The sequence below is a fragment of the Perca flavescens genome, chromosome 21 (assembly GCF_004354835.1).
Source record: "Perca flavescens isolate YP-PL-M2 chromosome 21, PFLA_1.0, whole genome shotgun sequence".
NCBI lineage: Eukaryota > Metazoa > Chordata > Actinopteri > Perciformes > Percidae > Perca > Perca flavescens.
The window spans coordinates 21,441,255-21,466,502 of NC_041351.1; the positions used below are offsets into that span (position 1 = coordinate 21,441,255).

At 41.9% G+C, this 25,248-nt stretch overlaps 1 long non-coding RNA gene across 1 annotated transcript in view; it reads right to left on the reverse strand.

Annotated features, from left to right (window-relative positions):
* Positions 1-5,637: 5,637 nt before the first annotated feature.
* Positions 5,638-25,248, reverse strand: part of LOC114548483 (uncharacterized) — a 39,393-nt gene continuing 19,782 nt past the window's right edge. The window contains exons 2-5 of the long non-coding RNA XR_003691368.1: positions 18,837-19,019; positions 9,835-10,021; positions 8,284-8,424; positions 5,638-7,901 (exon numbers count right to left, since the gene is read on the reverse strand). This is a non-coding gene — a long non-coding RNA (uncharacterized LOC114548483). The remainder of the gene's footprint in view (positions 7,902-8,283; positions 8,425-9,834; positions 10,022-18,836; positions 19,020-25,248) is intronic.

Genomic DNA, 25,248 nt, shown 5'->3' on the forward strand with positions numbered 1-25,248 from the left:
CCAAGAGTCAGGTGACAAGATTGATACTGCTCTCAAGTTTGTGTGATAAGTGTGTATCTGGGACAGAAGGTGGTTAGCTTAGCTTAGCATAAATACTGGAAGCAGAGGAAGCTGGCTGTGTAAAGCTTACAAACAATACACCTACCAGCATATTTACAGCTTGGTAATTAATATGTTGGATTTTGTTTGTTTAATCTGTCCACAAACACAAAGCTAAATGCCACAACTTGTAGTTTTACGGTAGATTACCAGCTGCTATTTGCAAAGACATACTTGTCACTTCCTGTAAAATAAAAAATTGTGGCATTTAGATTGTTGGTTGTGTGCAGATTTAATCGACGGAATGCAACAGCTTTGGGTTCATTGCACATTACATTGCGGACCGTTCGTGGAGCGGATGTGCCGCGGAATGTATGTTTTAACTGGCTACGCCTGCGGTGCACACACAGCGTGGGATTGTGTGAGTCACAGGCGAGACGGTGAGCTTTTGCTTTGGGGTTGTCGTTTCTTCAGTTGTTTTTTTTTGTGTGAATCGTCACAAACATATCGTCAGCTGTTACCAAAAGGGTGCAGGGGAGGGAAACAAGAAAAACAGAAACTCTCAAAACGAAAGTGCCAATACGCTCATTGACAGTCATCGAGTCATTTCCTGTATATCGGTAGTTTCATTTAAAAGAAATATAGACACTTTATGACCCGTTTCTGTGTAAAAGGGCCGCACACGCCTCACTTAAAATATTTAAATAGAGGACCGTCCTATTTTTATGCTTGTAGAGCGGATCTCCGGGGCGCTGCTCTCGTGCCCGGTGTAGCCAATTTCATTGATTATAGTGGAAGCCAAGTGTTGGAGCATCCGCTCGGCATACATTACGCGTGCAATGAAGCCGGCCCATAACCCGGTCTGAGAAAAAAAAAAAAAGCACTAGCTACATGTGGTGGGAAACCAAACTGACGTTTTGTAGCATGTAGGCCAGCCTGTACACTGCCTGCACTGCATTATGTTTTCTCTATTTTAGGCCCACCGTAGAGGGCGCTTCATCACGTTTTTCTCTAATAGAAGGGCATCCTGGAGGGCATTTTATTGTTTACTCAAACATCATCATCATCCAGGAGGCACTTTTGTTGCGTTTTCTTTGAAACACGGGTACATGGGGTTAGACGTCTCCATCACCTAGACTTCACCAGTGCCCCTGTTTGGAGTCTTTGTAATTCATAGGTAATTCCTCGTCTAATAAAATGTATTTTATATTATTGTAAACAGGAGTAAAGACTTTAACATTTGTTTGTTAAAATTACAGCGCACAGGAAAAAATCGTGAAAAAACAAATGGTAAAAGTGCTGGTTTTTAAGTGCTTGAAAAATTAAAAAAACTAAGCAGGCTCCAAATCAAACAAATATAACTTGTTCCTTGGTTGTTATTATCAGCTGGCGCATGGCCCCTCAGGTGGTCAACTTTCATAACATCATATTATGGATGTACATGAGTAATATATTGAAATGTGTAAAAAGGTCTTATCTTTTTGCATATTGAGGAACTTATTACACATAATTGGTTCACTGGCATGCTCCACCTCCGTGTGGCCAGTTAAATTGTTAGCTGGTCTGCCATTGGGCAAGATGCGGCAGTAAACGGTCGGTTTTAGGGGGAAATGTCTGTGTTTCCGTCAATCATAAATGAACTGTTGGCTACTTGGAATTGAGATTACTTTGGAGAGATAAATGGGACAGGATCTTTCAATTAAAAAAAAAAATCCTCCTCCTGAACAATCTGTCCCCCTCACTTCTGATATCATGGCTGCGCCCCTCACCAGTGGGTACATTTTTAAACTTTTGAAAGATCCCCGATAGGGTGTTTAACCCCTGCTTTCATTCTTTATGCTAAGATAGGCTAATTGCCTCTTTGTAACATGAGTGTAGTATGGATCTTCTCATGTAACTCTCAGAAAGCAAACAAGCAAATTCCCAATAATCCAAGGCTAAAAGACAGGTCTTCTATTTGTTGCTGTACTAAATGATCAAGCAGCCCGAGATGATCAGCTTTAATGGAAATAATTATCTCATTATGCATAATGCTCCAGCCGTCTCATATCTCTTGTGCGGGCATCAGTGGCCTCTCAGGAGACACAGGGCTGCATGACAACAGCAGGTGTGGACGCAAACATGTGTTGTTATTATACAGAAGCATTATTTGTCCTATAAAATCAGCCGATAAAGCCAGAGAAGAGCAGAAGAGAAGGCCAACTGCTGGAGCAATGGAAATGGAAATATTCCGAAAAGAGACAAGTGGAGGATAAGATCGAAGCAGACAGTAAAATGATAGATAGGGTTAATGAGGAGACAAAGGAGAAGAGGAGGAGTGAAAAGAGGTTTGGCTACATCGCAACTGTGAAAGTCACAACCAGCAACACTAACCCCTCCACTCACTCGGTTATCCCCGAACGATCTTGACAGTGTTGAAATTCACAGCTTGTTTTAACTCAGAATATGCGCGTCTAGTCCACTCCAGAGACGCATGCCTACCGTCCGCACAGCATGTCGGAGGTCAGAGGGCAACAGGTAGGAATGCAGCACCATGGGAGCGAACATAATGAAGTCATCGCACATCATGTCCTCATAGCTGGTGAGTCTGTGAAGCTGTAAAATAGTAGGGTCATCACTGCAGTCATCTCGCCTGTTTTGATGGCACTCACTGTCAAGTTCATAAACGTCCTGCTGCGTGTTTTTGATGATTTGTTACTTATCAGTTTCTTTTTACTATTTATGTGACAAATGAATCTTCCTTCCAAATAGGCCTAGCCTTAAAGGCTAGCGACACCAGCATTAGACCAGCCAAATATTACGTCAAAATAAATTAATTCCAATGGACTCATGGATTTACTTGTGCATACAAAGTCAATCCTTGCAATTATCACCGTTGACCAAAAGCAAGCCAACAGTGCTGACTTTTGAAGGAACAGAGAGTGCAAAATGGAGGATGCCAGTTGAAGATTATAAGACGGGAGTCTAATACGTCTTTTGAATACACAGTGTAAGTTATTGTCCCCTTAGTGACCGAGCTGACAAGCTTGCTAACTATAGTTGCCAAGCAGTTAGCAAGCTTGTTAGCCCTGAGAACTTGTTTCCAATTGTTAAAACGGCTGTGGAGCTGATGAAAAGTAGTGCTAGCATGTCACGGCTGGCTAGCGGTTAGCTCACAAGCTTTTGAGTGAATGTATGGTTCTGTTAGCAACCCAAACTGATAAGTTTGCTAACTGACAATTACCCAGCAGTTAGCAAGCTTGTTAGCTTTGAGACCTTTAATGTCCCATTTTACACAAGCCACATATCTATCGAACATTCTGACACTAAAATGGCATTTTTCAAACTTTGCGTCAGTCTCGGCAACACACCCTCGCAAGATGTGGCAACATTGATGAGCTAACGTCAACAAACTTTTGCAAATTCATGGCAAATTCATTTCCGTAATGATATACTGTATATGGCGGTTAGGTGTGTATCTAATGTTGTCCTCCATCCACACAACGTTCACTACACTTCCAAACAAGGATGTCTACTTAGGAGACAGGAAGTGCATGCCATTTTATACCAATAGCGCAGCTTTAGTTATAGAGCATGTTTGATTCCAAGAACAAAATGCCAGGAGGGAGTGAATGGCCCAGTGAAGAGAAAATTGAAAGAAGCTTGCAGAGCTAGTGACGACTAGCGCTAGCATGTTACAGCTGGCAAGCAGGTTAGCTCACTAGCTTTGGAGTAAACGGTGTTTTCAAACGGTCTTTTAAATAAAGTGTATGAAATTGTCATCCATTAGCAGCCTGAGCTAAAGTTATAGCTTCAGGGAACTATTGTTACCGACTAGTCACCAACTTACTCTGCGTGAGTAAGTTTTTTGAAAGCAAACATTTTGCCGAGCAGTGCTACTTTCTAGTGTGACCATGTGAGAAACAGTACAGGACAGTAACGGGTAACAATACATGGTGACTCACAACACTCACACTTACCAAGTAGCGTGACATATAATGATGGTCAGAAGGTCGCGTCAGCCTCTCCACTGCTGCCCAAATGCCCATTGACAGTTTATGGAGCAGCCGTTTCCTTTGTGGCGGCATCGCCCTGACTAAGGCCTCTGATGACTCAGCATCCAATGTGAAGGTCTCATTAATTTAGGCCACTTAAGGTGATTTTCCAGTTAGGCTTGTTTTCTAATGAGGCAGGGCAATTAGGTGATTAGGGTTATGGCAGCACTGTGCTTTTTTAGGCATACAGGAGTGGACAGAATATCTAGCCCACTGTCTAAACTGTGAAGGAGTCATTAGATAAATAGATGACAACAAACCGCACAAAGTCAAGGGTTCCGCACTTAAAGGGACGGTTAATGTTTTACTTACTACATATTCTGTTGTACTAAACGTGTGGCCACAATCATCACTTTTAATGATACTTGAGGCTAATAAGGTGGCATAAAATGCTGTCAAACGTGAACCGTTGCCTCACTGAAACTGTCGAAAGAAAGGGAAGACCGAGGAGTTCCAGCAGAGTTCCAAAAGGGGAGGAAAAACAAAAAAAGAACAACTTGTGAAAGAATAGAGAAAGCAGCAGGTTTCCTTTTAGTGTCTTAGCAACCGATATTTGTTACTCTTCCTGTGTAAACCTCATTTCTGTGGTCAGTACGGCCAATCACCTTGCAGCCCGCTCTCACTTTTCAACACATTGCACGCATGTCTAGACCCAAAAGGTGTTAGCAATGGGTTTAGTGAGTGTGTGTGTGTGTGTGTGTGTGTGTGTGTGTGTGTGTGGGTTTGCCTCCTGCCAATGATTCATCTTGCCATTATTGTACCACATGGAAACATGGTGCTGAAAGGCACTGGCTGGGTCTCGGCTGACAAGTCGACCCCGGAGAGGTGCACACGGGCTGACCCTGCAGCCACTTGCATGAATCCCGGGGGAATAGCAATTTGATTCATGTCCACATCACATCAACACATCACATATTCTATATATATTTTAAAGAAATTGATGGACGGCATACAGGGCGCTAAATTTCCCCATCAACTAGTACGATAGCAAAAGAGTCACCATATTATGATTATGCAAAAACACCACAAACGGGGCAGATAGGAACAGTTGCAAACTGTGGATGTGTCTCAAACCGCCTACTTGCACACTTCAACGCGCTACACTAAAACACTAAACGGGTACCATCTTGACTACGAAGCGGGAATGGGAAGGGACCAGGGACGGCGACCGGCAGCTGATTGGACGAACGCGTCACGTGGGTCTGGCTTCTACCGGATTTCACAACAAGGCATAATGGCGGCTCGTTCAGGATACGATCTCGTATTTTACGACATAGCTCACCGAAACGTGTTTCTGAAAACATTTTAAGCGAGAAATAGGCCGTGCAGTTGCTGAATCCGTCTTCATTTCAGATCAACAAAGGTCAGTTTAATAGACTTTTGTCCGATTTTGAGAGGCGGCGAGACGAGCCGACCGCTCGTCATTTCCGGTAAGTGTAAGTGTTTTAACATAAGTGTTCCTTTTGGGACAATACTAACCATCAAAAGTGGGCACTACGGCAGTAAGTGGTCAGTGCACATTAGCAGTGTACTGACGGAAGTATGCCGAATGAGACACAGCCGGTGTACTTGAAAGATTTATTTGGCAGTTGCATGAAACAATGCAGACAGGAGGAACTTTCTTCTTCCCTTCACACTAGTGGATGTCATAGCAGTTATTCAATGTCACAACAGAGCTCAACAGTCCGGTTCTGGAAGTGAAAATCCCATTCATTTTCTGAATCAAGGATTTTGATCATTAGCCATAATGCTATAACTGTCAAAGGTCTACTTACTGCAGGCTACGAGATTGTCAAACTAGGGTATACTGTATGCTCCTGTAGAAGCCACGAGTGGGTACGATATCAACCTTGTTTTAAGAAAAACAGCGACGCCTCCGATTGGTGGAGCTCGCTGTTACCGTGGAAACGTTTACTGCACACTGAACTCTTTGATCGTCATGTACAGTCTTGCACCTTTGCCTTTTTTTTTTTTCTTTCGGTTATCCAATTTTTTATTTTTTTGCTCTGAATCAAAATGGTCATGATTCATCTAATAGTTGTTGGCTTAGTTCCAGACTTAAAACTCTATATAAGGATTTTCTGAAAGGTCAATGGAGTGAATGAATGGGTAATTCACTTCCGGAACCAAAGCCTTTCAAAAACTTGGAGATCACTTTTGGGCTCTGTGCGCACTGGGTGAATATTACAAAAGCGGATTGCAAAGCTTCCAAACTAGATGTTCACATGGAACCTACTCTACTGTCTGGCAACTACAGTGTTGTAGTTGTAGATTGTCATAAAAAAAATTCCGGTTAGAAATGAGACATTTGCGTAAAGTTCCTACGGGCTGATGAAGGCAACACAAGGTGCAGAAAATGTACAGTGTAAGTGGCACATCAACAACAGTCACATTTCTCATTTTTAAACAAAGCGTTAGACATACTGAAAACTGAAAGCTCATATTATGTATTCCAGGGGTGTCAAACTCATCTTAGTTAATGGGCCACATGCAGACCAATTTGATTTCAAATGGGCCGGCCAAGAAAACCATTGCGATGATAATGCTGAATATTATATTACTTGGGCACTGGCTTCCCACTTACCTCTGTGAAGAAATAGGAACTGGTCCATTGTTTTTCTTAGAAAACTCGACACTGCGTCTCATTTTTGACAAATGCATTTTCCACCGGTGGCTGCTAAATTAACAGTAACCTACACTTGACAGTGGTGTGTCACGTATTATTGGGACAGTGAGACCCCCAGTTGACAATAAGAATAGCAGTGCAATTAAAACTAATGACTTCTCTGCAATTTTTTTCACTTTGCAAAGTCCTCCAAATTGGACTCTTTGGCAGGCCAGTTGTATGTTTGACACCCCTGATCTATCCTATGAAATCGCTCTAAGGCAGCAACAACTATCAACAAGTATCAGACATATCCATTCATTGAAAGAAACCTTGGACCATAAAGTTGTAGTAGTTGAATAAGTATTTTCTGGGGCAAAGGAGTGTAGTTTGAGTTGGCCTCGGCAGACGGTGATGCAGTCAAACACCCATAACACAGTCCAGCCCCCCCCCGATAGCCCTGACGGAGTCGTTTTGTCTCACCGTTACCGTCACAGAAAATTTAGGTAAGGGATTTACTAAACAAAATAGTGTCTGAGAATGAGACTGAGGGAAAGAAAGAGAGAGTGAAAGAAACATTACGAGACCGCTCCCTATGTTTACCTTTGCAATTTTGTCCAATTTGTCTAAATTGCTTAGCTGACCTCTTAGAAGAAAAAAAAAGCATATGCTTAATGTCAAAAAGCAGCAAAATATGACTGATCACCTTCATTTTGTCCATTTGGCTCCTTGGCGCAAGACTCTAAATTGTGTATTCTTTCCATGGCGCCAAACCGCCCGCCCTGCATTTAATTAATTTCCTCTTATTTATATGGGGTACATTTTTACAGCAGCTTTTTCTTTAGGTAACGTAGACTTGCCTGTCTTTGGAAGAGCCAGGCGGTTGGAGCTTTGGTCAATCACCATTTACAGTCACTTAAATTATCTCACTTTGTCCGACTCCGTTTTTGTCACTGCTGAATTGAAGGGGTTCTTTTCAGCATAAAAAAATAAATAAAAAAATGGAGCAGAAATTAATTTGTCAGGATCAGATTGTTAGGAGATGAAATTACTGGCGTCGGGACCAATCGGAGAGTAATGTTGGTCAACGTTCCTCGTGGCAGGGTAATGAGCAAAATGGCTTTTGTACTGCATTCGGGAGGGCAAAGATCTAGCCCAATTTCCTTGTTGATTTGGCTTCCCATGGATCATTGCTTGGTAGGCCTACTGCAGGGAAATGAAGGCTGGATAGAAAGAGAGAGAAAAAAAAAAAAATGTCACCACTATCAAGAATCCAAGGGCATTTCTAAAAAGGTAGTGTTCATGTTGGAAGCGCTGCGTCCAAGTGTACGAGTTTGCAGATACGATCTCAATGTAATCCGCTAATTTGGAAAAGCAATTAGGACACAAATAGCCGAGTCACATTGACTTTATCTAGAGATGAGAATTGGCCTGAGTGAGACTCCTGAACCTGGGCTCTTTTTTAATGCAGCATGTCAGCTTCAGGTTTTAATGCATACAGCCTGAGCCACATTCCGGTCTCCTTTTCCCCTGCGTTCCGGGCCAAAAGGTAGAACATGTTTTCTTTCTCTCCTTCATATTTAATACAGCTCTGCGCTTGTTTACCTGAAGGCCCCGGCCTTTTTCCCGTAAGTGAGCCGTCAATCCATCATCTCCACGGTGGGTAACCAGACCAGCCTGTTTCCACTGGGGTGGAAGCCCCTCTGTGGACGGACCTGGGTGGGCATGGAGTAAGGAGTGCAAAGGCTGGGGGGGTTAGGGGGAAGGAGAGCTGGGGAGGGAGCTACACGGTCCTATAAGAGACTAAATGATGCTATGGGGAGCTCCTCATTCTAATCACCTGTCATTTTTGATCATGTTATGAGTAGGACGAGTTCTTTACAGTAGGCCTAAGTGTCTAGGGTAGGGCTGCAACTAATGATTATTTTCATAGTCAAATTAATCTGTTGATTATTTTCTCGATTATTCGATTAGTTGTTTGGTCTAGAAAATGGGGGAAAATGTGGATCAGTGTCTCCCAAACGCCCAAAATGACGTCCTCAAATGTCTTGTTTTGTCCACAACTCAAACATAATCAGTTTACTGTCACTGAGGAGAGAAGAAACTAGACAATATTCACATCAAAGAATTTTTACTTTTGTCTTAAAAAAATACTCAAACTGACTAATCAATTATCAAAATAGTTGGCGGTAAATTTAGAGTTGACAACTAATCGATTAATCTTTGCAGCTCTCGTCTAGTGTGTTTGAATCCAGGTAAAAGGACTGATGATGATGGACGTTCTTGTTCAAGTTTGGTTGGAGCTGGAGATAAATGACTAAACACATCTCAACAGTAGACAATCTTGTCCAGGCTCTTAAGCTCAGTACAAACATCAGTTCTGCCAAAATGTCCCTGAAAAGCTGCTACACATGAGAATTAAACACACACAAGCTGTGTCACAAATTTCATACTACAGTACATGCTAATTCCAAGTAAAGTAAAAGTGTGCATATATTACTCAACCCTTGTGTTGTCCTCCCATCGACCATGCACCTTTTGTTTTTTCTGGGTCAAAATCATCAAATTAAATACATTTTTTTTGGTGACGTTTTGAGGATGTTTTTCCCGATGTTTTCAACTTTTTGGTCACTTTTTTTCCCCAATTGTTTTCGTCACAAATTTCCGATGTTATTGTCAATGTTTAGTGCCGCCCCAAGACGATTGTGATTGGTTTAAAGAAACGCATGTGAAGATAGGTCTGGCAATGCGAGACTAGAGAAGGATTTAATGGTGAAATCTGAATCTGCTTTTTCTGTCTGCCTGTCAGCCTGCCTGCCTGCCGGTCTGTCTGTCCGTCCGTCTGTGTCAGACAGGAGGCAGAAACAAGCTTAGCACAACACGCTAGGGAACGTGTGATGGCCGCCCCAGCTGTGCCTCCAGCCCTGTATTATTCCAGTGACCCAACCTGAAATAGCACCGCTGTGGCAGTTCATTTATTATAGTCAAGCCTCCTGTTTCTGTCCTTATGTGTGTGTGTGTGTGTGTGTGTGTGTGTGTGTGTGTGTGTGTGAGACAGACACACACAAACACGTGGGAGGAGGTGTTTCCCAACCCCTTTAAATACAAGCGTCAGGATTCCCTGTTCTATTTTGGGCTGTGTGTGTGTGCTCTGACCTGCTCTCCGTGGCTGGACTCTGCTTTGGATATTTTTTTTTTTTTTTTTTTTTTGTCCCATAGGCAGACCCTCTCGCAAGTCACAGATTCCTACTGAGCCAGTTTCACCTCGTTCATAAGTCATCTTTCATCCGCACCCATCATCACGGTTGCCTGCGCTGTTTTTGTAGCAGAGGTGGGCCTGCACCTGGAACAAAGACCACCTCCGCTAACATCAAAAACCTTGTGTCACATACTATACATAAAAATAATAAGTTGTGTAAACTGATCACGGGAAAAGAGGAAACCCTACCCATAAAAAACGTACTCATGCTATTTTATTACTGACGCAGCACCTGATTCAGACCATTCTTCACATCTATTTTTAGAACAGCTCATAAGTAGGTAACAGCGCCTTTGCAAAATAAATATATTTTCCATAGTAAAGATCAATGTGATACAGTGATGTATCTTCACTAGCCTGGCTCCGCCCTCCTACGTACTTCCGCTCAATTTTAATTTTCTCCGGCCAAATCTTTACCGGTCCAATCAGAGAACGGAGGGAGTAGCTGGGAACGATGACGTTGAGGTCGTGCGCTAGTTTAAGCAAGGGGGTAAGCCTCTCTCCACAACATGTACCTTCTATGGTGCTATTTTGATGCTAACAAGCTCTCACCCGCCGTTAGCATTCCATTCATTTTGACGCCACTTTGAAAGCGAATAACTTTACATCTGAAGCGTTTAAAGACTGTATTTGTCCATTTTTAATTTCTAAAGAAACCCGACAATGTATAAAAGGCTCCATTACCTTTTACCTCACGTTATGGCTCCGTAGTAGTCATTTTTGTAAAAATAGGCTAACGATTGTGTCATAACCAGAGAGGAATTACCGTATAGTACAGGAGAAGCTCGCAGGCAGTTTCGACTTACATGAGCTGTTTAAGTTTAATTACTAATGTTAACTAGCATTTTAGTTAGCAATAATTAGCCTGTGCCTATGTTATCACTTAGAAATTTCCATTCCAGACAGAATACCAGCTGAGATCAGTTGCATTGTTTTTTTAATCAGATTACATTATGTGCTTACATAATTGCAAAAGGGTTCTCGACTGTTGTAGAAAGAAGTGGCTGAAGAAACGCTTGAAATTCATGCTTTTTGGCTAAACGTCATACCCAAATTAAAAGTGGTACAGCGCCCATATACTTTGACACTCAGGGGTGTGCCTGATATCATTGGAAAGGTGATTGATGTGGGTTTGTTTGAGTATTTGAGAAGTGTTGTATTTTGGAGTTTTTGGGCTTTTTTCTTTGCACTTTTCAAATGGAAATAAAAAAAACGTGCAGACATATCTGTAGAAAAAAAGTCATAAAATCCATTTTTGAGTCTTTTGGCTTCTGGATTTTTTCTGTAGTAAGCTGAGACATGTGGCTAATGCTGTCAGATGTGTTTACAGCAGTGTACTGTCATTTTACAGATTTATGACTTGGACGGAAATAAAAAAACTCCATTCTAGCCTCTGTAACTCTGTGTCAGTAAGGCATAGAATCACCCTGACACTTGTAACAAAAAGTGTTTCCTTTCCAATGATATCAGGCACACCCCTGAGTGTCAAAGTATATGGGAGCTGTACCACTTTTAATTTGGGTATGACGTTTAGACCAAAAACCAGGGAATTTCAAGCGTTTCTTCAGCCACTTCTGTCTACAACAGTCGAGAACCCTTTTGCAATATGATGTTGTGCCCCCACCCTCTCTCCCCCACGGGGTTCAGGAAAAGTTTGATTTCGCTCCGTTAGTGGCGAAGGAGTTGGCTAAGGTGAACGCTAGCGATGCTAAGCCGATAGATGTTGTCGTCTCCTCTCGTTAGCCTGGTCCTACCAGACGGTACGTAGGAGGGCGGAGCCAGGCTACCAGAGCGGCTCTAGGCAGATCCAATAGTTTTAAACTTCAACAGAGTACCCGCCTTCAAGGAAGTTAACACTTGTCAATGGAGAGTGGCCAGACTCTCTGTACAAATGAAATGTACCAGAGTCTGGTAGGACCAGGCTAGTATCTTCCTTAGTTACTAAATAAATTTAAAGGAATGGACAGACATTTTTCAGGAAATCCCTTTCGTGCCAAGAGTTATATGAGAAGATCAATACCTCTCTTGTATCTTTGTATTTAATTTAAAGCTACAGCCAGAACGGTGAGCTTAGCTTAGCATTAAGACTGAAAACGTGGAAAAGGGCCATCCTGGTTCTGTCCAAGGGTGACCAAATCCACCTACTAGCTAGAGCTGGGCAATACGGAAAAAAATGTAATATCACAATATTGTTGACGAAATACCTCAATGCAGCGATATTGTAGGGTTGACAATTGGTGCTTACAAAAAAATATGTACACAATTTTATTTTGATAAATAATCATCATTAATGTGTATATAATAACTAAGTGGGTAAAGGCAAATAATAGAAAAGCTAGAACAGTCTGGTGGGTTTAGCACTAACGATCTCAGAGCTGTTTCTGGTTAAACAGAAAGGTCTCAAAGAGGTTTTAAAGGTCTACCTCTGAAGGGACCCTTTCCATAATGTTGTCAGACACGTAGAATATTAATCTGAGCCTGATAGTAGCAAAACGAGCACTTTTGTATAGATAAATACGAACTGGACAATTGCTCTATTTGGAGTTAGTTTCGCCGTTGCCGACTGCAGCGTTCTTGCCTAATACTGGACCAATGTCAAAGACTGTTGTTCCCATCAGTCACGTAGACACAAAAACATAGGAAAATAGACGGTAGTTACCCTTTAACTTGCACTAATGTTCTTTTGTCTTAGATTCAGATTACTGATTATTTATTATTCAAACCTGCAAACTCAGAAGGGCTGAAAAAGGTGACATTTTATACAGCACAAGGCTGGCGAGGCGAGTTTCAAGTGAACGCAACATCTGTTTTGTACGGCAGCTACAGACTGTTGTTGGAATCCTCTACAGTGAAATACAGAAACGTTTACACCGTTTAGCTGTCAGCATTTTTAACCGTTGACAAACTGCCACTTTGCTCGTTTGAAAGCCATGATGTCTCTCTCTCATGGGTGGGCCAAATTCTCTGGGCAGGCAAAGCAGAGAAAGGAGAGGTAACCTTGCTCCTTATGACCTCATAAGGAGAAGATTCCAGATTGGCCCATCTGAGCTTTCATTTTCTCAAAGGCAGAGCAGGATACCCAGGGCTCGGTTTACACCTATAACCATTTCTAGCCACTGGGGGACCATAGGCAGGCTGGGGGAACTCATATTAATGTTAAAAAAAACTCAAAGTGAAATTTTTATGCCATGGGACCTTTAACGTTAAACATGTTAACAACAACGTTAGAGAAAACAATTATATTGTTGACAGATAACAGCACTTACCTCAAAACTAATGTCAGTGATTGTGATTGGCCAAAGGAATCACGTGACGTATCACCAAAGATGTTTGATTGTAAAGAAGACCGCAGTAGGTTTTTGAAACTCCCGTTAATGAGAAATTGTAACCCCCCACCCTCCCCCCAGTGTGTAAGCATTTCTCAAATGCCGGACTATTCCTTTGATAACGAGAATCTGTTGGCATGTATAGAACCCTCCCTTAATACAGGATGTATAATAGGGCTGCAACTATCAATGTGTTATTTTTTTCAATGAATTCATTAATTGTTAAGCATAAAAGAAAAAAAAATGGCTCTTAAAAGTTCCCCAAGGTGAAATTGTTGTCTGACCAACAGAACAGTTTCATTTACAATAATATAACACAGCGGCGAATCTTCACACATCTGTGGGGGTGGAAACGGTGAATGTGCTTGTGTTTTGTTTGATAGCCTAAATGAGCAAAAAAAAGTCAAACGTTTCTGTCAATTAACTAATAGACTAATCTTTTCCGTACTAATGTTTAATCATATATTACACTATCAACATGTCCATGTGTGTATTCCGTGAGGAGACAGAGAATATTACAGAGCCCCACGGCCCCTTTGGGAGCGGCTGCAGGCTCGTGTCGTAAGCGCTCCACTGATTTGTTTAATGAAGTGCCAAAGTGCAGTCGGTCATGCTTCCTCTCTGCACAGATACACAGCGACACGCGAGATATGCTTGGGTTCATCTCAGGAAGGCCTGGACTGTGTGGAGCCACCGTGGGAATAACAACCCCGAATCGCAGCAACAACATTTAACGGCGCAACTGCACCGAGTTCGCAGAAAGGGGTAATTATCCATATTGATGAGGGGTTGCCGGCGCGATGCATCATCCCGGTTGGCGACAGGTTTGTGTAACATCCAAGGCGAAAAAGAAAATATCCAAATGTACATTTGTTTGCTTTTCTGGCAAAGGAAACGTGGATGGTCATGCACGCAGGCTACACTACACAGGACAAGCTTATGAAAGTTTGTCCCTGTTGTTGATTTGATTTTTTTTTTTTGGGGGGGTCTTAACTGGTGTGTTCTTTTATGACTCCCATATTGTGTGATAAATCACAGCATCAGAGTGGGGACAGTTTCATGGCATCATTCACGCTACATTTCCAACCGTGGGCCAGTTTTTGATTAGGGCTGTAAATCTCCTTCACTGTCTGCCACACACAGACACACACACACACACACACACACAGACAGACACACACACACACAGGCACACACGTCACACAGTGAATGTTCATCGAAGTAAAACTTGAATATTGTTTTATGTCCGTCTACTCCGATCCATAAGTAACGGTGGTTTCCTTAAGGGGTGGAACTGGGTGTAGACTGTGCTGCTTGTAAGACTGCAACTTTTTTCGAAATCAGAAGCCACTGTGTCGACAAGCAGCATCTATAGGCTGATAGCAAAGTACTGCGTTTCCCCGTATTCCCGGTGAGTTAGTTGTTCTAAACACTAATGTCCGTGACATGCCAAAACGTAGCGTGACAGTAGCAAAATTAAAGTATGCATCACCTAGCACTGCGAGGCATTGGTGAGCTTACCAGGCGTAGATAATAGGGGTGGGAGAAAAAATCAATACAGCATAGTATCGAAATATTGTATCGATACACAGACTCCAAGTATCAATCTTTTATTATATATGTGTTGGCCAGTTGGTCTGCTTGACAATTAGATTTTGCAGCAATACAATTGAAGTGAGATGAACAAACAGAAATGTATATTTTTAGATAAAACAGATTACAAACAGTTATCTGGAGTTACAAAGTTTGCTTTTGTGGACATAATTTGACATTGGGGAAAAAAATTTGAAGTTGGAAAAAAGGTAATGAATTGCAATATATTGCAGAATATTGCAATATGTTTAAAATCGCAATAATATTGTATCGTGACGCAAGTATCGTGATGATATCGTATTGTAAGGCCTCTGGTGATTCCCACCCCTAATAGATAAGAAGCTGTGAAGATATTTATTTCTGAGATTCTGAGATTTACTTCTTTTCCCTCTCTCCCTTCTCGTCCCTGTGTGTGTGTAACAGGCATAGTTTGCGCATGCTGTGCATAAGCCTAGGCGCATTTTACTAATGCGCTGTTAAAATAACAATGAAATGCTGCGTTATTGACTTCAGACCAGGTTTTTGTTGGTCAATGGCACGATAACTTCCCACTGCCTCAAGACACCAATACGCCAAGAATGCACCTGAACACACCTCCCTGTAAGACCAGCATGCCCATGGGCGCAGGTGCATTTTCTATTCAAACAACGCGGGCGCTGGATGGGAAATTGACAACTGCGTCGGTCTTAAACTAGCAAAGACACTTGGGTCGGGCTTTGGGCTGCGCCGTGACCTTCAAGACCACATGTAAAAACAAAAAATAGGTGCTGCCTCACACAAAGTCACATAAATACTTAGAGAGAGTCAGAGGCTAATCATTTACACGGTGCTTGCTAACAGAAATGCTACATGCTAGCGTGTTAGCGTTACCAGAGCCACAGCAACATACAAGAATTAGAGGCATGTTACGAAACTGGGTAACACTTTACTTGAAGTATACATCTACATAAGAGTGACATGACACTGTCATGAACACATGACACTGTCATGACACATGAACCCTAACCCTAACTCTAACCCTAACTTGTCTTGACAAAAACCGAATAACACTTACTAAAAGAAGTGTTATGTCATAAACTTTATGACTTGTTTATAATGTTTATGACACGTTTATGACAGTGACTACGTTTACAAGCGGCCAATAACCCGTTTAAAACCGGAATATTAGCAATAACCCGGTCGCGCACGGCCATGTAAACACCGGCAAAAAAACACAAATATGCTCATATTCCTGTTTTTAAAAACCTGAAAATGATCCCTGGGTTACCCCTTTTCTAACCCGAAATTTTGGTCATGTAAACGCGTATCGGCATATCCCCATCAAAAGGAACATTGATTTTTGTTCTGCGCATGTTCTATTCGCAAGGAATCTTGGTCTTTTTGAGTAGAGAAACTTCTTGTATGCGCCAGAAAACCTGCGCGCAGTATACCGTAAGTAAACAACAAGTAGAGGTAAACATGGCGAGACGCAGCACCACACTTTTGGAGCAAGGAGGAAACCAATTTCTTTATTAGTGTGGTAAAAACCATGAACATAATGTCTTTTGTTGACGGCAGAAAGTACCGAGATAGTGAGATTTATAAGAAGGTGACTGAAAAGTTACGCGAAGCAGGGTTTGTCCGTACGTCCAGACGCTAACCGTGCGTCGCCGTTTCCATCGGGATATTGCCAATTGATCAAATTCTATGTATACAGGAGCAACTCTCTCTGCTCACGCATGTAATTAAATTATATTAAATTATTCTAAATGTTTCAGAAACCCGAATAGTGACCTTAACCCGACCATAACCCGAAAATAGACAGCTTGTAAACGTAGTCAGTGTCATGTCACTCTTATGTAGATACCTTCAAGTAAAGTGTTACCCGAAACTGTTCTTTCCTAAGCGTCAGGATGTAAGCAAACCGGCTCAGTAATGTCAGTTGCACAGTTCTCCACAGAAGATAGCTAATGTTAGCTAGCAGTTTCAAACGCAAGCTAACATTCACACGAGACCAAATAAGATCATAGTAGCAAAACCATAGAGTGTAATACATTTTAGCAAGGATGTGGATTTGAACATTTAGGAGTGTTTTATTGTCAATGAAGTCAACTTCACATTTGTTCAACATTAATTGTGTTAGTTTTTCTTTCAGAAGTTACATCTAACCTATCAAATGAAAGGACTTAAAGTGTGGTTTTAACGTCACATCTTGGTCTTGGCAACTAGTGTACTACAATAGCTGAACTCTTCTAACAATTAAAGTACTGTTCTGTTGAAATCTGTATGTCAAATGATTTGCCCCAACCAATTGCCCATGAGCTAAAATTACAGAAAAGATATATAATTTTCCATAAAATAGCTTCCACTGGATATGTACCTTTGATTCTTTAGGGTTGCATAATTGTCTATATGAATTTACTTGACCTCCAGCACGTCACGACAAAGTTGAATTCCTCTAAAGGGATCAATAATTGCATTTTATTCTTCCTGCGTTGAAGTCCCCTTGCCATAGTGTTACCCAAGTAATTTCCGATTACACCGATTACAACAAATGATAACTGGAAAGAAAAACGCCCGAAAATGAATTGGTTTCGGTAGGAAAAAGGTATTGGAGAACACACGTCTAAAATTCAAGTGTTCAAGCGAGTGTTATTTCTTTCTAGGCCGCCACTGTAACTAACCACTCAAACTAAAATACATCACAACCAACAGCCAAGTCCGATCGCTTAGGTCACCGCTTGGATGCGGAGTTTTGTATCCAAGTGTACCAGACGGAGAAATTGAATTAAGTTGGTAACAAAACTTCCCGGTTTGCTTCCAAACTGGAGCAATGAAGTCCGTAAACACTGTTGTTTTATAAGTGGGTTGTTATTTCCCCGCCGTTGAGTCCTCTGCCTTCGTTTCAGATGTGCAGGAGGCTTTCCCGGTGGAAAAAAAAAAAAAAAAAAAAGAGTGTAAGGGACCTTTTTTATTTTTATTTTTTTAGGGGTTGACACTGTGGTGCGAGAGGATGGAGCGCTATGAAATCATTTCGTCATTACACTGTCAAGGAGCGTGGAATGTTCCTGCCTTTCATGTCGGAGGAGCGAGGGACAGAGGAGACTGAATTAATACGCGAGCATATTTGGGGATTTGGTTGAAATGCACGAAATTGCTAAAAATGTACACTCACCGCACCGTGGCCCCGGCCGCATACTGTGCACAGAATACATTCACACTCCTCTCGCTACAACGTTCATTAAAGGTTTCCCCCCACCATGTTACAGAAATGACTGTGAAACTTATAATTCACCTAATTATGGTTGTGCCTCCATATTACCCCTGCCCTGTTTTCTTCCCTCTCTCATTACTCTTACAAAAACACATAAATCAGAAAAGTATACACCGTTGCCCCTGCAACACAATGCACGGGGGGATACCCCTTAGCTATCCTAACACGTCTCAAATTCAAATTTCTCCTGACATTCCAGTTCCCCAATCCTCAGCTTGGGTGTCAGAAAATAACAGTAGGGGAACTCTCGCCCCGCTCTCCCCCTGCATTATTCCCGATTTTTTAAAAAAGGTAAACAGAGCAAGGAGCAGGTGGTTGTGGGGGATTTTTTTTTTTTTTTTTTTGCGGAGACTTTCGATGTAATGTCTGGTGGCAATTAGGTGTAATACAGGATGTCAAAGCCCACAGCCGCTAGCCTCAGATATCTGTTGCCTAATGTTAGCTTTACAGATTCACTCTGGCATATGGCTTTGACTGCGCAGCCCGGGGCCAAATTAGTGAACGCTATTACCTCCTTTCCCTCTGTGGCAAAGGGCACAGCAAAGAAGAAGAAGAAGGAAAAAAAAAGGGTAAAGTACACTGAGGGAAATTCTTGCACAACCTGAAGAAATTTAGACACTGCCGGAATCCGATTAAGCGCTGGAAATAACTTAGTAACAGTAAAAGTCTTTGTCATGCCTCAGATGCATACTCGGGCATTAGTTCGCTGTTGTGAGCGAAAACATACCTCCGTGAATCTTGGATTGAAGTATCTCTCGGAGGCGTTATCTTAAGGTCAGCGAGCCGAGCGCAGAGTGAGGCCGGGGCAGGGTCGCAGGGGCAGTGAGCAGATCTCCAAATGAAGGGAGTGCCATTGCTTGTGCAGTAACTGGATCTGTGATATCCTTAGGAAGGGTACAATAGTCCGGACCTGTTGAATGCAACGCAGATGGAGAAGGGGTGGAATGCACAGTTAGACCGTCCTTGAGGAGTGCCAAGGTGGGCAACAAAGTGCTGAGTGCGAAGAAGAGAATAACATGTTGGGATATTGTACGGAGGAGGTCAAACTAAATAAGCAGCAGAGTATAGTGTGGCGAAACGGGGCAGCTTATTATTGGACTGGCGAGATTAGTTGGATGTTTTCCGAACAATGCTACGGCTAAATACATAAATAAAATGGATGCACTGTGGATGGCGGTTTATCCGATTGTTTTGTTTAGAGCAGTGATTCCCAAAGTGGGGCCTGGGGATACTCAGGGGGTCCTTGATGGTGCTCCAAAGGGGGTCCCCAGCAAAGGGGAATCATTTTGTCACCGTTTTCAGTATAATTCCATACATAGGTAACACAATGACAGAATGTGTGACTATTTTGGTCATGGGTTTCATACACTTTCTGTAAATGTACCTCAAAAGCAATAATCTATCAGAGATGGGGGGGGCCCTTGGAAAGAAATCTTATCAAAGGGTGGTCAGTGGTCTAACTTGTGTCAGTCCTTCATGTGATAAAGTTTGGGACCCACTGGTCCAGGGACATTTTATGAGAAGACTAGACTTACATCCATATAGGATTTAGGATTATATCCTCCTATATTTCTTTGATAAACATAGTGAAGCCTTTAGCAGCTACACAGCCAGATATTTCCCTTAGGAGTTGGTGGAAACCAAAAACAGAGCTTAAAGGAGAGTGTGAACATTAAATTCTTTAGGTGGCCAGAGACATGACTCCTAATTAAAGACAACGTTGCTCTGTATCTGCTCAATAGGTAAACAAACTGCTAACAAGTTCACTATATTAACTTAAAATGCGATATGTCATGTCGTGTTCACAACTTGTTTCTGCTGCCTCCAAGTGGGCAACTAAAAGTTATTACAGGTTTGACCATATTTTATTAGACAAAACTTACCGTCATTGGTAGATATTGAAGAAAGTATATAAAAAAACAAAAAAACATTGGCATTGGACCTAAAGCAAAGTCGTCATTGAACGGAATGCAAGGTTTTGCCAAATCATACAAATCGTCCAATATCAATGTTCTTTTCTGGCAATGGGGTTGAGAATACTGGGATGTCTTAAAGTGCTCATATTAGGCTCATTTTCGGTTCATAATTGTTTTTAGAGGTTGTATCAGAATAGGTTTATGTGGTTTAATTTTCCGAAAACAACAACTTTATGTTGTACTGCACATTGCTGCAGCTCCTCTTTTCACCCTGTGTGTTGAGCGCTCTGTTTTAGCTACAGAGTGAGACATCTCACTTCTGTTCCATCTTTGTTGGGAGTCGCACATACGCAGTAGCTAGGTAAGGACTACTAGCCAGTCAGAAGCAGAGTATGAGGGCGTGCCACGCTAGCAGCTAGGTGAGCATTATAACGTGTGTTACAAAGTGACCACGTTTGTCTCTGAAGTAAAGACTGGACTACAATAGAGCTGTTTGGAGCAGTTTGTGAACAGTGTTTTCTGTTGGAGATGGTAAGGCCCTTTGGGGGGGACTTTGGGCTTTTTCACTTTGTACACCTATAACATGCACAAAAAAAGATATATGACACAATAAAGGAAAGGGGAAAAGCCAAAAAAGCATGATATGAGCACTTTAACAAAAAGTTTGGACTTTGGACTTTACAATCTCCTCTGTAAAATATTGATCAATGATGTGTTCCGATTATTTTTCTTTGTTGCATATTACTGACATTAATTCCCATGCAATCCCAGAAATTGAAAACAAATTACAACCTGTAGGCTAAGTATTTTTTTTTTTTTTTTAAATAGACACTAGAAATATCACTAGTTGCGGTAAAGTTGTATCGACGGCTTCACGTGTCCCCGTTTTCTTATTCCAATGTTGTTTTTGTGGAGTGATCAATTCGTCCCAATGAGGATTTTGTATTGGAAATCCATTACCGTCATCAAAGTGGGTGTCCTTGAAGTCCTTTAGCCTTCACGTGCAAGTAGTGAGAAAGCGCAGCTCCTGCATGCAGAAGTCAATGAGTCATGCAGAAACAGAGCGTGCATGCTCACCAAACCTTTTCCTGGATAAATAAAGGGCTTTTAAGAAAAATCAACTATGCAAGCGATGAATCATACCCAAATTATCCTTCGCTCCCTCCGCCTACACTCGATCATTTTGTGATATAAATAGTCGGGCCACAGTTTTCATCAATGTCCATAGATTTCTAAACCACAGGTCAAAGGGAAAACAGTCGGGCTTAGAGGCTTCTGCGACACAGGAAGTGCTGTAACATTATATCTGACAGGCAAGCAGCGGTAATCCACAGTTTCACTCCAATCAATATCAGGACAAACCATTCTTCACGGAATTAAGGATTAAAAATATGCTGTTTAGCTATCGTATTACATCTGGGCAATGAAGAATGTTAGATACTTGTATATAGCAAGATTTTCTGCAATAAAGCAGTACGTTTAAATATGGCCTCACAACTCTAACGATGAGCAGTACTAAGTTTCAAAATCATAAAAAGGTCCTGACAGCAGATGTGACCTACTTTTCCTGTTTCACACTTGGCTCATTTGGAGCAGTTGTTTTCGTTTCCCCAACCTGAAGATCAGTTTGTTTGGGCACGAACACTGCAATCACACTCGGATGCGGGACAAAACAAGCAACAAGGCAGAGATTTCCAAAGGGTGGTCTCGGCTGCTTCCAACCGATGCCCGTAGCGTGTTCTTTTGCAGTGTGAAACGCAATCAACCCAGCAAGCGAAGGCAAATTCTTCCGGTAAGATCTTTGACTAATAATAAGATAAGATATACTTTATTGTCCCTAAGGGGGAAATTTGTTTTGGACTCTGTCCGTTCTGCAGCTTTACAAAATAAAGAAAATAACACACAACATGGTTCCATATACATTAGACCGGTACCTATATAGTAAGCACCAGAACTCCTCCTTTCATTGGCATTTTTTAATTGAACAACCCTGTCGGCTGCATTCTCTGATATTGCACAGCTAACATATTGCCCAACCCCAATAGCCTACGTATTGCACAACCAACACATTTCCACATAACCTATGCAGTACACAATGACATATTGAACAATCCAACCAATGAGAGAACAGTTTGCCCTCGCATGGCATATGTCTACAAATTCAAGACCGCTTTGGACCGCTGTTGAATGTTGCCGTGTGAATAGGGTTGCAAAATTCCGGGAATTGTCAAAGTTGGAAACTTTCCATGGGAATTAATGGGAATAAACCGGATATTTTTAATATAGCTTGTGATAATACTGTTAGTCTATAACAGGGAACTTAAATGTAGTTGGAAAAAAAAAAAAACATCTTGCAACTTCAGTTGAATGAAATCAGCATAGACTACTACATACTGGCCAACATTTAGTTTTTAAAATACATTTTTTTTTTTGGGGGGGGGTAATTGTAAATAGTACTGTTATGAATAACCTATGTGTGTTAATTGTATAGCCCACTAACCATAGCAAATCAAAATTGGAATGTTTCCAAAAGTTCCAAGCTAAACTTTCAATGGAAAGCAATATTAAAAATATCCAGTTTATTCCTATTAATTCCCGTTTATTCCCGTTAATTCCCATGAAAGTTTCCAAAATTCTGCAGCTAAACTTTCCATTGATAGTTTCCGGACATTTACCCGATAATTTACACCCCCCTTTGAAACCCTACGTGTGAACACAACAACCAAGGGACAAATGCAATAATTACATAATTTTTGTATTAGCAACGTGTGAACACACCCCTAAGTCTGATATCTGCTGGAAACATTTGATTGAAGCTCCTGCAAACCGTATTTTGTGTTTCTAAAAATTAAGACCACCTTCACCTCATTTCACTAGTTTCCACTAGAAGGAATTTGTTTTGGTGGAACACGTGCACGTAGGGAGGTGAGCTCTGGAATTAAAATGGCTGTTGTGTAATGAGTTTTCCTAAATATATATATATATAGGTGCCTGGGTGACCTAGTTGTAGAGCGTGCGCCTAAATATAGAGGCTCAGTCCTCGACACAGAGGTCGCAGGTTCAGTTCCAACCTGTGGCACTTTCCTGCAGGTCATTCCCCCGCTCTCTCCCCTTTCATGTCTAAACTGTCACTAATAAAGGCATAAAATGCCACAAAAAAAAAGATCAATATAATTTCTCGGTTCTAGCTCGGAGGATGTTTCCCCGAATCGACCGGAGTTTGGAATGCCAACACAAAGAAAGCGGAAGGTTAGGGACATCCAGCGGAACATCCAGCGGGACATCCGGCCACGGGAACCAGAACAATCCCGTAAATGAAACGTCGTCGATTAGGGATGTAACGATACCACGATAAAATGATAACAATTACAGTTTTCATTTAAAATATTATTATCGCGGTGGATTACCACGGTGTGGAAACCGCATGTTTAGGCCAAATCCTTCCCAGCTTCATCCGAGTCTCCTGAAGTTGCCGCACTGCGCAGCCTCCAACGTGCGTTTCTTGATGTTGGAATAATGGCGGAAGGAGGAGAGGACAGTGCTCAGGATATTTGATGTTAAAAGTTGCACTTTTGATAAAGTTTGCCTATATTTGTTGTAATATAATACACACTGTTACACTTTTTGAAACTAGTTCAGCTTGTGTAGGCCTAGAAGTGCTTTCTGAACATATTGAACACACTTTTCAAAATACCGCGATAATACCGAAAACCGTGACAATTTTGGTCACTATAACCAAGAGGTTACATTTTTATACCGTTACATCACAATCGTCGATATAGATTCATTTCACAATGACCGTATGATCTAACATTCAAATAACCGGCGAATCAAAAAATGTTCAACTGTGCAGACTGCATGATGCAAACAGCCAACATAGTAAGAACGGTATGTACACCTGCTCTACATATCTGTCCCTTTCCTGTTAAGTCCCAGTGTTCTCTTATCTCTTACATTTTAGTCATGTTTTCTATGTGTCAGTCCTTTGAGTAACTTAAGGCTTGTGAATAAGAAATGGATTGTATTTGCAAGAAGAAAAATTGTGATTGGACCTAAGCGCCCTTTTCCTTCTTGTAATATATTGTCTACTGTTATGCTACATTCATGGACCAGTGTGCTCTCAAATTAACTCCAGAAACTTGAACGGTTATATTTCCTCTGGATTATGAATGACCTATGTGGCACACATAGAGAGACGTCGCAGATTAACGGTACACAACCATGACTTCCATACAGATCCACACTGTCTGCGTCTGCTGGTTGCGCTTACAAAGGCTCCATAGCTCCAGACAGATGGCAATCTGATCTCAAATAAACACTGCTGTAAATCCATTCAGCCCGGCCAAACAGCCACCAGCAACAGGGCCACTGAACCCCAGCCTCCACGAGTTACAGCGCAAAAAAAAAAAAAAAAAATCAAGCGTCTGCGTCGCACTGGAAGGTAATGGAAAGACGTTTTTTCGGGGAGCGACCCAAAACCACAGGAGGAAGTTGCATGTCAATGTTCTCTCATACGTGAAGACGGCGGGAGCGTTTGCCAGGTGTCAGCACCAATCCACGTGAATGCCGGCCCGCGGAGCGTGGCTCGATGGGTTTCCGCACGATCCGCCGCGGCCCCCACCGAACCCGCCGCGTGAAAGCGATTCGACACGCCAGCAGGTACGGTAGGAGGGCATGGGTGCGGCCTCACGCGAGCTGCTGACTTGGTGTTCAGATGTGTGGCTGGGATGTATGTGCGTCTCTGTATCGCAAACACCTGTTCTCCATTCAGTCCCACCACCCGGTATTTACTCTTTACAGGCACGGTTCTTCATTACAAACACATGCACTGCAGAGGGGGAAGGCGTGTGTGTGTGTGTGTGTGTGTGTGCGCGCACGAGGCTTTCAAAGTCCACAAAATTAAGACAGATGGAGATGAAAGGATGGAGATGTTACAGGAACTGTCTTCTGTCTCCGTACACGTATTTGTCCTATTTATTCCAGCTATTCCCAGCTCTGGCACCTCTGCTGCTCTGTCCACCAGGTTAACATATGGCTGCATAAAGCTGCTGCTGTATGGAAGCCAGAAATAATTAAAAATAATTAAAAAAAACACACGCACCTAAGTCTTCAACAAAGCCAGGGAAAAAACTGCAATCTTATAATGATACCATCCCGATATTAGTCTAACTATGAATACAAAATGCCCTGTGAAAAGGTTAAGCGCAGGTTTTCTCTCTCTAT